The sequence below is a fragment of the Rhipicephalus microplus genome, unplaced genomic scaffold (genome assembly GCF_043290135.1).
Source record: "Rhipicephalus microplus isolate Deutch F79 unplaced genomic scaffold, USDA_Rmic scaffold_12, whole genome shotgun sequence".
NCBI lineage: Eukaryota > Metazoa > Arthropoda > Arachnida > Ixodida > Ixodidae > Rhipicephalus > Rhipicephalus microplus.
The window spans coordinates 5,886,177-5,900,651 of NW_027464585.1; positions in this window are offsets into that span (position 1 = coordinate 5,886,177).

The following is a 14,475-nucleotide window of genomic DNA, read 5'->3' on the forward strand; positions in this document are numbered from 1 at the left end:
CTCCGCAACTAGAAACTCACTCCGCCACCAGAGACTCCACAACTTGAAATTCCACAACTAGAAACTCCACAACTAGAAACTCCACAACTAGAAATTCCACATCTAGAGACTCAACAACTAGAAACTCCACAACTTGAAAGCCCACAACTAGATACTCCACAACTACAAACTCCACAACTAGAAACTCCACAACTAGAAACTCCACTCTTGAAGCTCCGCAACTAGAAACTCCGCAACTAGAAACTCCACAACTAGAAAACTCCACAACTAGAAACTCAACAACTTGAGACTTCGCAACTGGAAACTCCACAACTAGAAACTCCACAACTAGAGACTCCACAACTAGAAACTCGAAAACTAGAAACTCAACAACTAAAAACCTCACAACTAGAAACTTCACAACTAGAAACTCCGCAACTAGAAACTCCACAGCCAGAAAATCCACAACTAGAAACTCCGCAACAAGAAACTCCGCAAATAGAAACTCCACAACTAGAAACTCCACAACTAGAAACTCCACAGCCAGAGACTCCACAGCTAGAGACTGCACAACTAGAGACTCCGCAACTTGAAACTCCACAGCTAGAAACTCCACAACTAGAAACTCCACAACCAGAGACTCCAAAACCAGAGACTGCACAACTAGAGACTCAGCAAATAGAAACTCCACAACTAGAAACTCCACAGCCAGAGACTCCACAGCTAGAGACTGCACAACTAGAGACTCCGCAACTTGAAACTCCACAGCTAGAAACTCCACAACTAGAAACTCCACAACCAGAGACTGCAAAACCAGAGACTGCACAACTAGAGACTCCGCAACTAGAAACTCCACAGCTAGAAACTCCGCAACTAGAAACTCCACAACTAGAGACTCCGCAACTAGAAACTCGACAACTTAAAACTCTGCAACTAGAAAATCCGCAACTAAAAACTCAAGTAGAAACTCCACAACTAAAAACTCCACAACTAGAAACTCCACAACTACAAACTCCACAACTTGAAACTCCGCAACTAGAAACTCCGCAACTAGAAACTCCACAACTAGAAAACTCCGAAACTAGAAACCCTGCAACTAGAAACTCCACAGCTAGAAACTCCACAACTAGAAACTCCACAAGTAGACACTCCACAACTAGAAACTCCACAACTAGAGCTCCACAACTCAACTAAAAGCTCCACAACTAGAAACTCCACAACTAGAAACTCCACAACTAGAAACTCCGTAATTAGAAACCCGAAAACTAGAAACCCCACAACTAGAAACTCCACACCTCTAAATTCCACAACTTTAAACTCCACAACTAAAACTCCACAACAAGAAACTCCACAACTAGGAACTCTGCAACTAGAAACTCCGCAAGTAGAATCTCCACAGTTAGAAATTCCACAACTATAAACTCCACAACCAGAAACTCCACAACTAGAGACTCCAAAACTAGAGACTGCACAATTTGAGACTCCGCAACTAGATACTCCAAAACTAGGAACTCTGCAACTAGAAAATCTACAACTACAAACTCGAAAACTAAAAACAACAAATAGAAACTCCACAACTAGAAACTCAACAAGTAGACACTCCACAACTAGAAAGTCCAACACTAGAGACTCCACAACTAAAAAATTGACAACTAGAAACTCCGCAACTAGAAACTCCACAACTAGAAACTCCACACCTATGAATTCCACAACTTGAAACTCCACAACTAAAACTTCACAACTAGAAACTCCACAACTAGAAACTCTGCAACAAGAAACTCCGCAACTAGAAACTCTGCAACAAGAAACTCAGCAACTAGAATCTTCACAGCTAGAAACTCCACATCTATAAACTCCACAACTAGAAACTCCACAACTAGAGACTCCAAAACTAGAGACTGCACAATTAGAGACTCCGCAGCTAGAAACTCCACAGCTAGCAACTCCGCAACTAGAAACTCCACAACTAGCGACTCCGCAACTACAAACTCGACAACTTGAAACTTTGCAACTCGAAACTGTGGAACTAGAAAATCCGCAGCTATAAACTCAAGTAGAAACTCCCCAACTAGAAACTTCGCAACTAGAAATTCCGCAACTAGAAAATCCACAATTAGAAACTTCACAACTAGAAACTCCCCAACAAGAAACTCCACAAGTAGAAACTCCACAACTAGGAACTCTGCAATTAGAAAATCTACAACTACAAACTCGAAAAATAAAAACTACAAATAGAAACTCCACAACTAGAAACTCCACAACTAGAAACTCCACAAGTAGACACTCCACAACTAGAAACTCCACAACTAGAGACTCCACAACTAGAGACACCACAGCTAAAAACTCCACAACTAGAAACTCCGCAACTAGAAACTCAACAACTAGAAATTCCACAGCTAGAAACTCCACAACTTGACACTTCGCAACTCTAGAACTCGGCGACTAGAAACTCAACAACTAGAAACTCCACAACTAGAAACTCCGCAACTAGAAACTCTGCAACTAGAAACTCCGCCACTAGAAACTCCACAACTAGAAAACTCCGCAACTAGAAATTCTGCAACTAGAAACTCCGCCACTAGAATCTCCACAACTAGAAACTCCACAACTTGAGACTTCGCAACTAGAAACTCCACAACTAGAAACTCCACAACTAGAAACTCCGATACTAGAAACTCCGCAACTATAAACTCCACAGCCAGAAACTCCACAACTAGAAACTCCACATCTAGAAACTCCGCAACAAGAAACTCCGCAACAAGAAACTCCGCAACTAGAAACTCCACACCTAGAACTTCCACAACTAGAGACTCAACAACTAGAGACTCCTCAACTAAAAGCTCCACAACTAAAAACTCCATAACTAGAAACTCCGTAACTAGAAACTCGAAAACTAGAAACTCCACAACTAGAAACTCCACACCTATGAATTCCACAACTTGAAACTCCACAACTAAAACTTCACAACTAGAAACTCCACAACTACAAACTCTGCAACAAGAAACTCCGCAACTAGAAACTCTGCAACTAGAAACTCCGCAACTAGAATCTCCACAGCTAGAAACTCCACAACTATAAACTCCACAACTAGAAACTCCACAAATAGAGACTCCAAAACTAGAGACTGCACAATTAGAGACTCCGCAACTAGAAACTCCACAGCTAGCAACTCCGCAACTAGAAACTCCACAACTAGCGACTCCGCAACTACAAACTCGACAACTTGAAACTTTGCAACTCGAAACTGTGGAACTAGAAAATCCACAACTATAAATTCAAGTAGAAACTCCCCAACTAGAAACTTTGCAACTAGAAATTCCGCAACTAGAAAATCCACAATTAGAAACTTCACAACTAGAAACACCCCAACAAGAAACTCCACAACTAGAAACTCCACAATTAGGAACTCTGCAACTAGAAAATCTACAACTACAAACTCGAAAAATAATAACTACAAATAGAAACTCTACAACTAGAATCTCCACAACTAGAAACTCCACAAGTAGACACTCCACAACTAGAAACTCCACAACTAGAGACTCCACAACTAGAGAATCCACAGCTAAAAACTCCACAACTAGAAACTCCGGATCTAGAAACTCAACAACTAGAAATTCCACAGCTAGAAACTCCACAACTTGAGACTTCGCAACTAAAGAACTCGGGCACTAGAAACTCAACAACTAGAAACTCCACAACTAGAAACTCCGCAACTAGAAACTCCGCAACTAGAAACTCTGCAACTAGAAACTCCGCAACTAGAAACTCCACAGCTAGAAACTCCACAACTTGAAACACCAAAACTAGATACTCCACAACTACAAATTCCACAACTAGAAACTCCGCCACTAGAAGCTCCGCAACTAGAAACTCCGCAGCTAGAAACTCCACGACTTGAGACTTCGCAACTAGAAACTCGGCAACTATATACTCAACAACTAGAAACTCCACAACTAGAAACTCCACAGCCAAAAACTCCATAACTTGAAACCCAACAAATAGCTACTCCACAACTACAGACTCCACGACTAGAAACTCCACAACTAGAAACTCTACAAGTAAACACTCCACAACTAGAAACTCCACAACTAGAGACCCCACAACTAGAGACTCCTCAACTAAAAACTCCACAACTAGAAACTCCGCAACTAGAAACTCCGCAACTAGAAACTTCACAGCTAGAAACTCCACAACTTGAGACTTCGCAACTAAAGAATTCGGCAACTAGAAATTCAAACACTAGAAACTCCACAACTAGAAACTCCACAACTACTGGCTCCGCAACTAGAAACTCCACAAACAGAAACTCCGCAACTAGAAACTCACTCCGCCACCAGAGACTCCACAACTTGAAATTCCACAACTAGAAACTCCACAACTAGAAACTCCACAACTAGAAATTCCACATCTAGAGACTCAACAACTAGAAACTCCACAACTTGAAAGCCCACAACTAGATACTCCACAACTACAAACTCCACAACTAGAAACTCCACAACTAGAAACTCCACTCTTGAAGCTCCGCAACTAGAAACTCCGCAACTAGAAACTCCACAACTAGAAAACTCCACAACTAGAAACTCAACAACTTGAGACTTCGCAACTAGAAACTCCACAACTAGAAACTCCACAACTAGAGACTCCACAACTAGAAACTCGAAAACTAGAAACTCAACAACTAAAAACCTCACAACTAGAAACTTCACAACTAGAAACTCCGCAACTAGAAACTCCACAGCCAGAAAATCCACAACTAGAAACTCCGCAACAAAAAACTCAGCAAATAGAAACTCCACAACTAGAAACTCCACAACTAGAAACTCCACAGCCAGAGACTCCACAGCTAGAGACTGCACAACTAGAGACTCCGCAACTTGAAACTCCACAGCTAGAAACTCCACAACTAGAAACTCCACAACCAGAGACTCCAAAACCAGAGACTACACAACTAGAGACTCAGCAAATAGAAACTCCACAACTAGAAACTCCACAGCCAGAGACTCCACAGCTAGAGACTGCACAACTAGAGACTCCGCAACTTGAAACTCCACAGCTAGAAACTCCACAACTAGAAACTCCACAACCAGAGACTCCAAAACCAGAGACTGCACAACTAGAGACTCCGCAACTAGAAACTCCACAGCTAGAAACTCCCCAAACAAGAAACTCCACAACTAGAGACTCCGCAACTAGAAACTCGACAACTTAAAACTCTGCAACTAGAAAATCCGTAACTATAAACTCAAGTAGAAACTCCACAACTAAAAACTCCACAACTAGAAACTCCACAACTACAAACTCCACAACTTGAAACTCCGCAACTAGAAACTCCGCAACTAGAAACTCCACAACTAGAAAACTCCGAAACTAGAAACCCTGCAACTAGAAACTCCACAGCTAGAAACTCCACAACTAGAAACTCCACAAGTAGACACTCCACAACTAGAAACTCCACAACTAGAGCTCCACAACTCAACTAAAAGCTCCACAACTAGAAACTCCACAACTAGAAACTCCACAACTAGAAACTCCGTAATTAGAAACCCGAAAACTAGAAACCCCACAACTAGAAACTCCACACCTATAAATTCCACAACTTTAAACTCCACAACTAAAACTCCACAACAAGAAATTCCACAACTATAAACTCCACAACCAAAAACTCCACAACTAGAGACTCCAAAACTAGAGACTGCACAATTAGAGACTCCGCAACTAGATACTCCAAAACTAGGAACTCTGCAACTAGAAAATCTACAACTACAAACTCGAAAACTAAAAACAACAAATAGAAACTCCACAACTAGAAACTCAACAAGTAGACACTCCACAACTAGAAAGTTCACAACTAGAGACTCCACAACTAAAAAATTCACAACTAGAAACTCCGCAACTAGAAACTCCACAACTAGAAACTCCACACCTATGAATTCCACAACTTGAAACTCCACAACTAAAACTTCACAACTAGAAACTCCACAACTAGAAACTCTGCAACAAGAAACTCCGCAACTAGAAACTCTGCAACTAGAAACTCAGCAACTAGAATCTTCACAGCTAGAAACTCCACATCTATAAACTCCACAACTAGAAACTCCACAACTAGAGACTCCAAAACTAGAGACTGCACAATTAGAGACTCCGCAGCTAGAAACTCCACAGCTAGCAACTCCGCAACTAGAAACTCCACAACTAGCGACTCCGCAACTACAAACTCGACAACTTGAAACTTTGCAACTCGAAACTGTGGAACTAGAAAATCCGCAGCTATAAACTCAAGTAGAAACTCCCCAACTAGAAACTTCGCAACTAGAAATTCCGCAACTAGAAAATCCACAATTAGAAACTTCACAACTAGAAACTCCCCAACAAGAAACTCCACAACTAGAAACTCCACAACTAGGAACTCTGCAATTAGAAAATCTACAACTACAAACTCGAAAAATAAAAACTACAAATAGAAACTCCACAACTAGAAACTCCACAACTAGAAACTCCACAAGTAGACACTCCACAACTAGAAACTCCACAACTAGAGACTCCACAACTAGAGACACCACAGCTAAAAACTCCACAACTAGAAACTCCGCAACTAGAAACTCAACAACTAGAAATTCCACAGCTAGAAACTCCACAACTTGACACTTCGCAACTCTAGAACTCGGCGACTAGAAACTCAACAACTAGAAACTCCACAACTAGAAACTCCGCAACTAGAAACTCTGCAACTAGAAACTCCGCAACTAGAAACTCCACAGCTAGAAACTCCACAACTTGAAACACCAAATCTAGATACTCCACAACTACAAATTCCACAACTAGAAACTCCGCCACTAGAAGCTCCGCAACTAGAAACTCCGCAGCTAGAAACTCCACGACTTGAGACTTCGCAACTAGAAACTCGGCAACTAGAAACTCAACAACTAGAGACTCCACAACTAGAGACTCCTCAACTAAAAACTCTGCAACTAGAAACTCCGCAACTAGAAACTCCGCAACTAGAAACTTCACAGCTAGAAACTCCACAACTTGAGACTTCGCAACTAAAGAACTCGGCAACTAGAAATTCAAACACTAGAAACTCCACAACTAGAAACTCCACAACTAGAAACTCCACAACTACTGGCTCCGCAACTAGAAACTCCACAACCAGAAACTCCGTAACTAGAAACTCACTCCGCCACTAGAGACTCCACAACTTGAAATTCCACAACTTGAAACTCCACAACTAGAAACTCCACAACTAGAAATTCCACAACTAGAGACTCAACAACTAGAGACTCCTCAAGTAAAAGCTCCACAACTAGAAACTCCGTAACTAGAAATTCCACAACTAGAAACTCCACAACTACAGACTCCGCGACTAGAAAACTCCGCAACTAGAAACTCCACAACTAGAAACTCCACAACTTGAAAGCCTACAACTAGAAACTCCACAACTTGAAGCTCCGCAACTAGAAACTCCGCCACTAGAAACTCCACAACTAGAAAACTCCGCAACTAGAAACTCTGCAACTAGAAATTCCGCCACTAGAAACTCCACAACTAGAAACTCCACAACTTGAGACTTCGCAACTAGAAACTCTACAACTAGAAACTCCACAACTAGAAACTCCGATACTAGAAACTCCGCAACTATAAACTCCACAGCCAGAAACTCCACAACTAGAAACTCCACATCTAGAAACTCCGCAACAAGAAACTCCGCAACTAGAAACTCCACACCTAGAACTTCCACAACTAGAGACTCAACAACTAGAGACTCCTCAACTAAAAGCTCCACAACTAAAAACTCCACAACTAGACACTCCGTAACTAGAAACTCGAAAACTAGAAACTCCACAACTAGAAACTCCACACCTATGAATTCCACAACTTGAAACTCCACAACTAAAACTTCACAACTAGAAACTCCACAACTACAAACTCTGCAACAAGAAACTCCGCAACTAGAAACTCTGCAACTAGAAACTCCGCAACTAGAATCTCCACAGCTAGAAACTCCACAACTATAAACTCCACAACTAGAAACTCCACAAATAGAGACTCCAAAACTAGATACTGCACAATTAGAGACTCCGCAACTAGAAACTCCACAGCTAGCAACTCCGCAACTAGAAACTCCACAACTAGCGACTCCGCAACTACAAACTCGACAACTTGAAACTTTGCAACTCGAAACTGTGGAACTAGAAAATCCACAACTATAAATTCAAGTAGAAACTCCCCAACTAGAAACTTCGCAACTAGAAATTCCGCAACTAGAAAATCCACAATTAGAAACTTCACAACTAGAAACACCCCAACAAGAAACTCCACAACTAGAAACTCCACATTTAGGAACTCTGCAACTAGAAAATCTACAACTACGAACTCGAAAAATAAAAACTACAAATAGAAACTCTACAACTAGAATCTCCACAACTAGAAACTCCACAAGTAGACACTCCACAACTATCAACTCCACAACTAGAGACTCCACAGCTAAAAACTCCACAACTAGAAAACTCCGCAACTAGAAACTCTGCATCTAGAAACTCCGCAACTAGAAACTCCACAGCTAGAAACACCACAAATGGAAACTCCACAAGTAGATACTCCACAACTAGAAACTGCACAACTACGAACCCCACAACTACGAACCCCACAACTAGAAACTCCACAACTAGAAACTCAACAACTTGAGACTTCGCAACTAGAAACTCCACAACTAGAAACTCCACAACTAGAGACTCCACAACTAGAAACTCGAAAACTAGAAACTCAACAACTAAAAACCTCACAACTAGAAACTCCACAACTAGAAACTCCGCAACTAGAAACTCCACAGCCAGAAAATCCACAACTAGAAACTCCACAACAAGAAACTCAGCAAATAGAAACTCCACAACTAGAAACTCCACAACTAGAAACTCCACAGCCAGAGACTCCACAGCTAGAGACTGCACAACTAGAGACTCCGCAACTTGAAACTCCACAGCTAGAAACTCCACAACTAGAAACTCCACAACCAGAGACTCCAAAACCAGAGACTGCACAACTAGAGACTCAGCAAATAGAAACTCCACAACTAGAAACTCCACAGCCAGAGACTCCACAGCTAGAGACTGCACAACCAGAGACTCCGCAACTTGAAACTCCACAGCTAGAAACTCCACAACTAGAAACTCCACAACCAGAGACTCCAAAACCAGAGACTGCACAACTAGACTCCGCAACTAGAAACTCCACAGCTAGAAACTCCGCAACTAGAAACTCCACAACTAGAGACTCCGCAACTAGAAACTCGACAACTTAAAACTCTGCAACTAGAAAATCCGCAACTATAAACTCAAGTAGAAACTCCACAACTAAAAACTCCACAACTAGAAACTCCACAACTAGAAACTCCACAACTTGAAACTCCGCAACTAGAAACTCCTCAACTGGAAACTCCACAACTAGAAAACTCCGAAACTAGAAACCCTGCAACTAGAAACTCCACAGCTAGAAACTCCACAACTAGAAACTCCACAAGTAGACACTCCACAACTAGAAACTCCACAACTAGAGCTCCACAACTCAACTAAAAGCTCCACAACTAGAAACTCCACAACTAGAAACTCCACAACTAGAAACTCCGTAATTAGAAACCCGAAAACTAGAAACTCCACAACTAGAAACTCAACACCTATAAATTCCACAACTTTAAACTCCACAACTAAAACTCCACAACAAGAAACTCCACAACTAGAAACTCTGCAACTAGAAACTCCGCAAGTAGAATCTCCACAGTTAGAAATTCCACAACTATAAACTCCACAACCAGAAACTCCACAACTAGATACTCCAAAACTAGGAACTCTGCAACTAGAAAATCTACAACTACAAACTCGAAAACTAAAAACAACAAATAGAAACTCCACAACTAGAAACTCAACAAGTAGACACTCCACAACTAGAAAGTCCACAACTAGAGACTCCACAACTAAAAAATTCACAACTAGAAACTCCGCAACTAGAAACTCCGCAACTAGAAACTCCACAGCTAGAAACTCTACAACTTGAGACTTCGCAACTAAAGAACTCGGCAACTACAAACTCCACAACTAGAAACTCCACAACTAGAAACACCGCAACTAAAAACTCTGCAAGCAGAAATTCCACAGCTAGAAAATCCACAACTAGAAACTCTGCAACTAGAAACTCCGCAAACAGAAACTCCACAGATAGAAAATCAACAACAAGAAACTCCACAACTAGAGACTCCACAACTAAAACTGCACAACTAGAAACTCCGCAACTAGAAACTCCGCAACTAGAAACTCCACAGCTAGAAACTCTACAACTTGAGACTTCGCAACTAAAGAACTCGGCAACTAGAAACTCAACAACTAGAATCTCCACAACTAGAAACACCGCAACTAAAAACTCTGCAACCAGAAATTCCACAGCTAGAAAATCCACAACTAGAAACTCTGCAGCTAGAAACTCCGCAAATAGAAACTCCACAGCTAGAAAATTAACAACTAGAAAATTAACAACTAGAAACTCCACAACTAGAAACTCCACAACTTGAAAGTCTACAACTAGATACTCCACAACTACAAACTCCACAACTAGAAACTCCACAACGAGAAACTCCACAACTTGAAGCTCCACAACTAGAAACTCCGCAACTAGAAACTCCACAACTAGAAAACTCCGGAACTAGAAACTCTGCAACTAGAAACTCCGCAACTAGAAACTCCACAACTTGAAACACCACAACTATATACTCCACAACTACAAAATCCACAACTAGAAACTCCGCAACTAGAAACTCCGCAACTAGAAACTCCACAGCTAGAAACTCCACGACTTGAGATTTCGCAACTAGAAACTCCGCAACTAGAAACTCAACTACTAAAAACTCAACAACTGGAAACTCCACAACTAGAAACTCCACAACTTTAAACCCAACAAATGGATACTCCACAACTACAGACTCCAGAACTAGAAACTCCACAACCAGAAACTCCACAACTAAAAACTCCGCAACTGGAAACTCCACAGCTAGAATGTCCACAACTAGAAACTCCACAACTTGAAACTCCGCAACTAGAAACTCCGCCACTAGAATCTCCACAACTAGAAAACTCCGCTACTAGAAACTCTGCAACTAGAAACTCCGCGACGAAAAACTCCACAGCTAGAAACTCCACAACTCGAAACTCCCCAACTAGAGACTCCACAACTAGAAACTCCACAACTAGAGACCCCACCACTAGAGACTCCTCAACGAAAAACTCCACAACTAGAAACTCCGCAACTAGAAACTCCGCAACTAGAAAATCCACAATTAGAAACTTCACAACTAGAAACTCCCCAACAAGAAACTCCACAACTAGAAACGCCACAACTAGGAACTCTGCAATTAGAAAATCTACAACTACAAACTCGAAAAATAAAAACTACAAATAGAAACTCCACAACTAGAAACTCCACAACTAGAAACTCCACAAGTAGACACTCCACAACTAGAAATTCCACAGCTAGAAACTCCACAACTTGAGACTTCGCAACTAAAGAACTCGGCGACTAGAAACTCAACAACTAGAAACTCCACAACTAGAAACTCCGCAACTAGAAACTCTGCAACTAGAAACTCCGCAACTAGAAACTCCACAGCTAGAAACTCCACAACTTGAGATTTTGCAACTAGAAACTCGGCAACTGGAAACTCAACTACTAGAAACTCAACAACTAGAAACTCCACAACTTGAAACCCAACAAATAGATACTCCACAACTACAGACTCCAGAACTAGAAACTCCACAACCAGAAACTCCGCAACTAAAAACTCCGCAACTAGAAACTCCACAGCTAGAAAATCCACAACTAGAAACTCCACAACTTGAAACTCCGCTACTAGAAACTCCGCCACTAGAATCTCCACAACTAGAAAACTCCGCTACTAGAAACTCTGCAACTAGAAACTCCGCAACGCAAAACTCCACAGCTAGAAACTCCACAACTGGAAACTCCCCAACTAGAGACTCCACAACTAGAACTGCACAACTACGAACCCCACAACTACGAACCCCACAACTAGAAACTCCACAACTAGAAACTCCTCAACTAGAAACTCCACAACTTGAGACTTCGCAACTAGAAACTCTACAACTAGAAACTCCACAACTAGAAACTCCACAACTAGAAACTCCGATACTAGAAACTCCGCAACTATAAACTCCACAGCCAGAAACTCCACAACTAGAAACTCCACATCTAGAAACTGCGCAACTAGAAACTCCACAACTAGAACTTCCACAACTAGAGACTCAACAACTAGAGACTTCTCTTATAAAAGCTCCACAACTAAAAACTCCACAACTAGAAACTGCGTAACTAGAAACTCGAAAACTAGAAACTCCACAACTAGAAACTCCACACCTATGAATTCCACAACTTGAAACTCCACAACTAAAACTTCACAACTAGAAACTCCACAACTAGAAACTCTGCAACAAGAAACTCCGCAACTAGAAACTCTGCAACTAGAAACTCCGCAACTAGAATCTCCACAGCTAGAAACTCCACAACTATAAACTCCACAACCAGAAACTCCACAACTAGAGACTCCAAAACTAGGAACTCTGCAACTAGAAAATCTACAACTACAAATTCGAAAACTAAATCTACAAATAGAAACTCCACAACTAGAAACTCCACAAGTAGACACTCCGCAACTAGAAACTCCACAACTAGAGACTCCACAACTAAAAAATCCACAACTAGAAACTCCGCAACTAGAAACTCCGCAACTAGAAACTCCACAGCTAGAAACTCTACAACTTGAGACTTCGCAACTAAAGAACTCGGCAACTAGAAACTCAACAACTAGAAACTCCACAACTAGAAACACCGCAACTAAAAACTCTGCAAGGAGAAATTCCACAGCTAGAAAATCCACAACTAGAAACTCTGCAACTATAAACTCCGCAATTAGAAACTCCACAGATCGAAACTCCGCAACTAGAAAACTCCGGAACTAGAAACTCTGCAACTAGAAACTCCGCTACTAGAAACTCCACAACTTGAAACACCACAACTATATACTCCGCAACTACAAAATCCACAACTAGAAACTCCGCAACTAGAAACTCCGCAACTAGAAACTCCGCAACTAGAAACTCCACAGCTAGAAACTCCACGACTTGAGATTTCGCAACTAGAAACTCGGCAACTGGAAACTCAACTACTAGAAACTCAAAAACTAGAAACTCCACAACTAGAAACTCCACAACTTGAAACTCCACAGCTAGAAAATCCACAACTAGAAACTCCACAACTACTGACTCTGCAACTAGAAACTCCACAACCAGAAACTCCGCAACTGGAAACTCACTCCGCAACTAGAGACTCCACAACTAGAAATTCCACAACTAGAAACTCCACAACTACAGACTCCGCAACTAGAAAACTCCGCAACTAGAAACTCCACAACTAGAAACTTCACAACTTGAAAGTCCACAACTAGATACTCCACAACTACAAACTCCATAACTAGAAACTCCACAACTAGAAACTCCACAACTAGACAATCCACAACTAGAAACTCCACAACGAGAAACTCCACGACTTGAAACTCCGCAACTAGAAACTCCACAACTACGAACCCCACAACTACGAACCCCACAACTAGAAACTCCACAACTAGAGACTCCACAACTAGAAACTCGACAACTAGAAACTCCACAACTACGAACCTCACAACAAGAAACTCCACAACTAGAAACTCCCAAACTAGAAACTCCACAGCCAGAAACTCCACAACTAGAAACTCCACAACTAGAAACTCCGCAACAAGAAACCCTGCAACTAGAAACTCCGCAACTAGAATCTCCACAGTTAGAAATTCCACAACTAAAAACTCCACAGCCAGAAACTCCACAACTAGAGACTCCAAAACTAGAGACTGCACAATTAGAGACTCCGGAACTAGATACTCCAAAACTAGGAACTCTGCAACTAGAAAATCTACAACTACAAATTCGAAAACTACAAACTACAAATAGAAACTCCACAACTAGAAACTCCGCAACTAGAAACTCCACAGCTAGAAACTCTACAACTTGAGACTTCGCAACTAAAGAACTCGGCAACTAGAAACTCAACAACTAGAAACTCCACAACTAGAAACACCGCAACTAAAAACTCTGCAAGGAGAAATTCCACAGCTAGAAAATCCACAACTAGAAACTCTGCAACTAGAAACTCCGCAATTAGAAACTCCACAGATAGAAACTCCGCAACTAGAAACTCCACAACTAGAAAACTCCGGAACTAGAAACTCTGCAACTAGAAACTCCGCAACTAGAAACTCCACAACTTGAAACACCACAACGAGAAACTCCACAACTTGAAGCTCCACAGCTAGAAACTCCGCCACTAGAAACTCCACAACTAGAAAACTCCGGAACTAGAAACTCTGCAACTAGAAACTCCGCAACTAGAAACTCCACAACTTGAAAC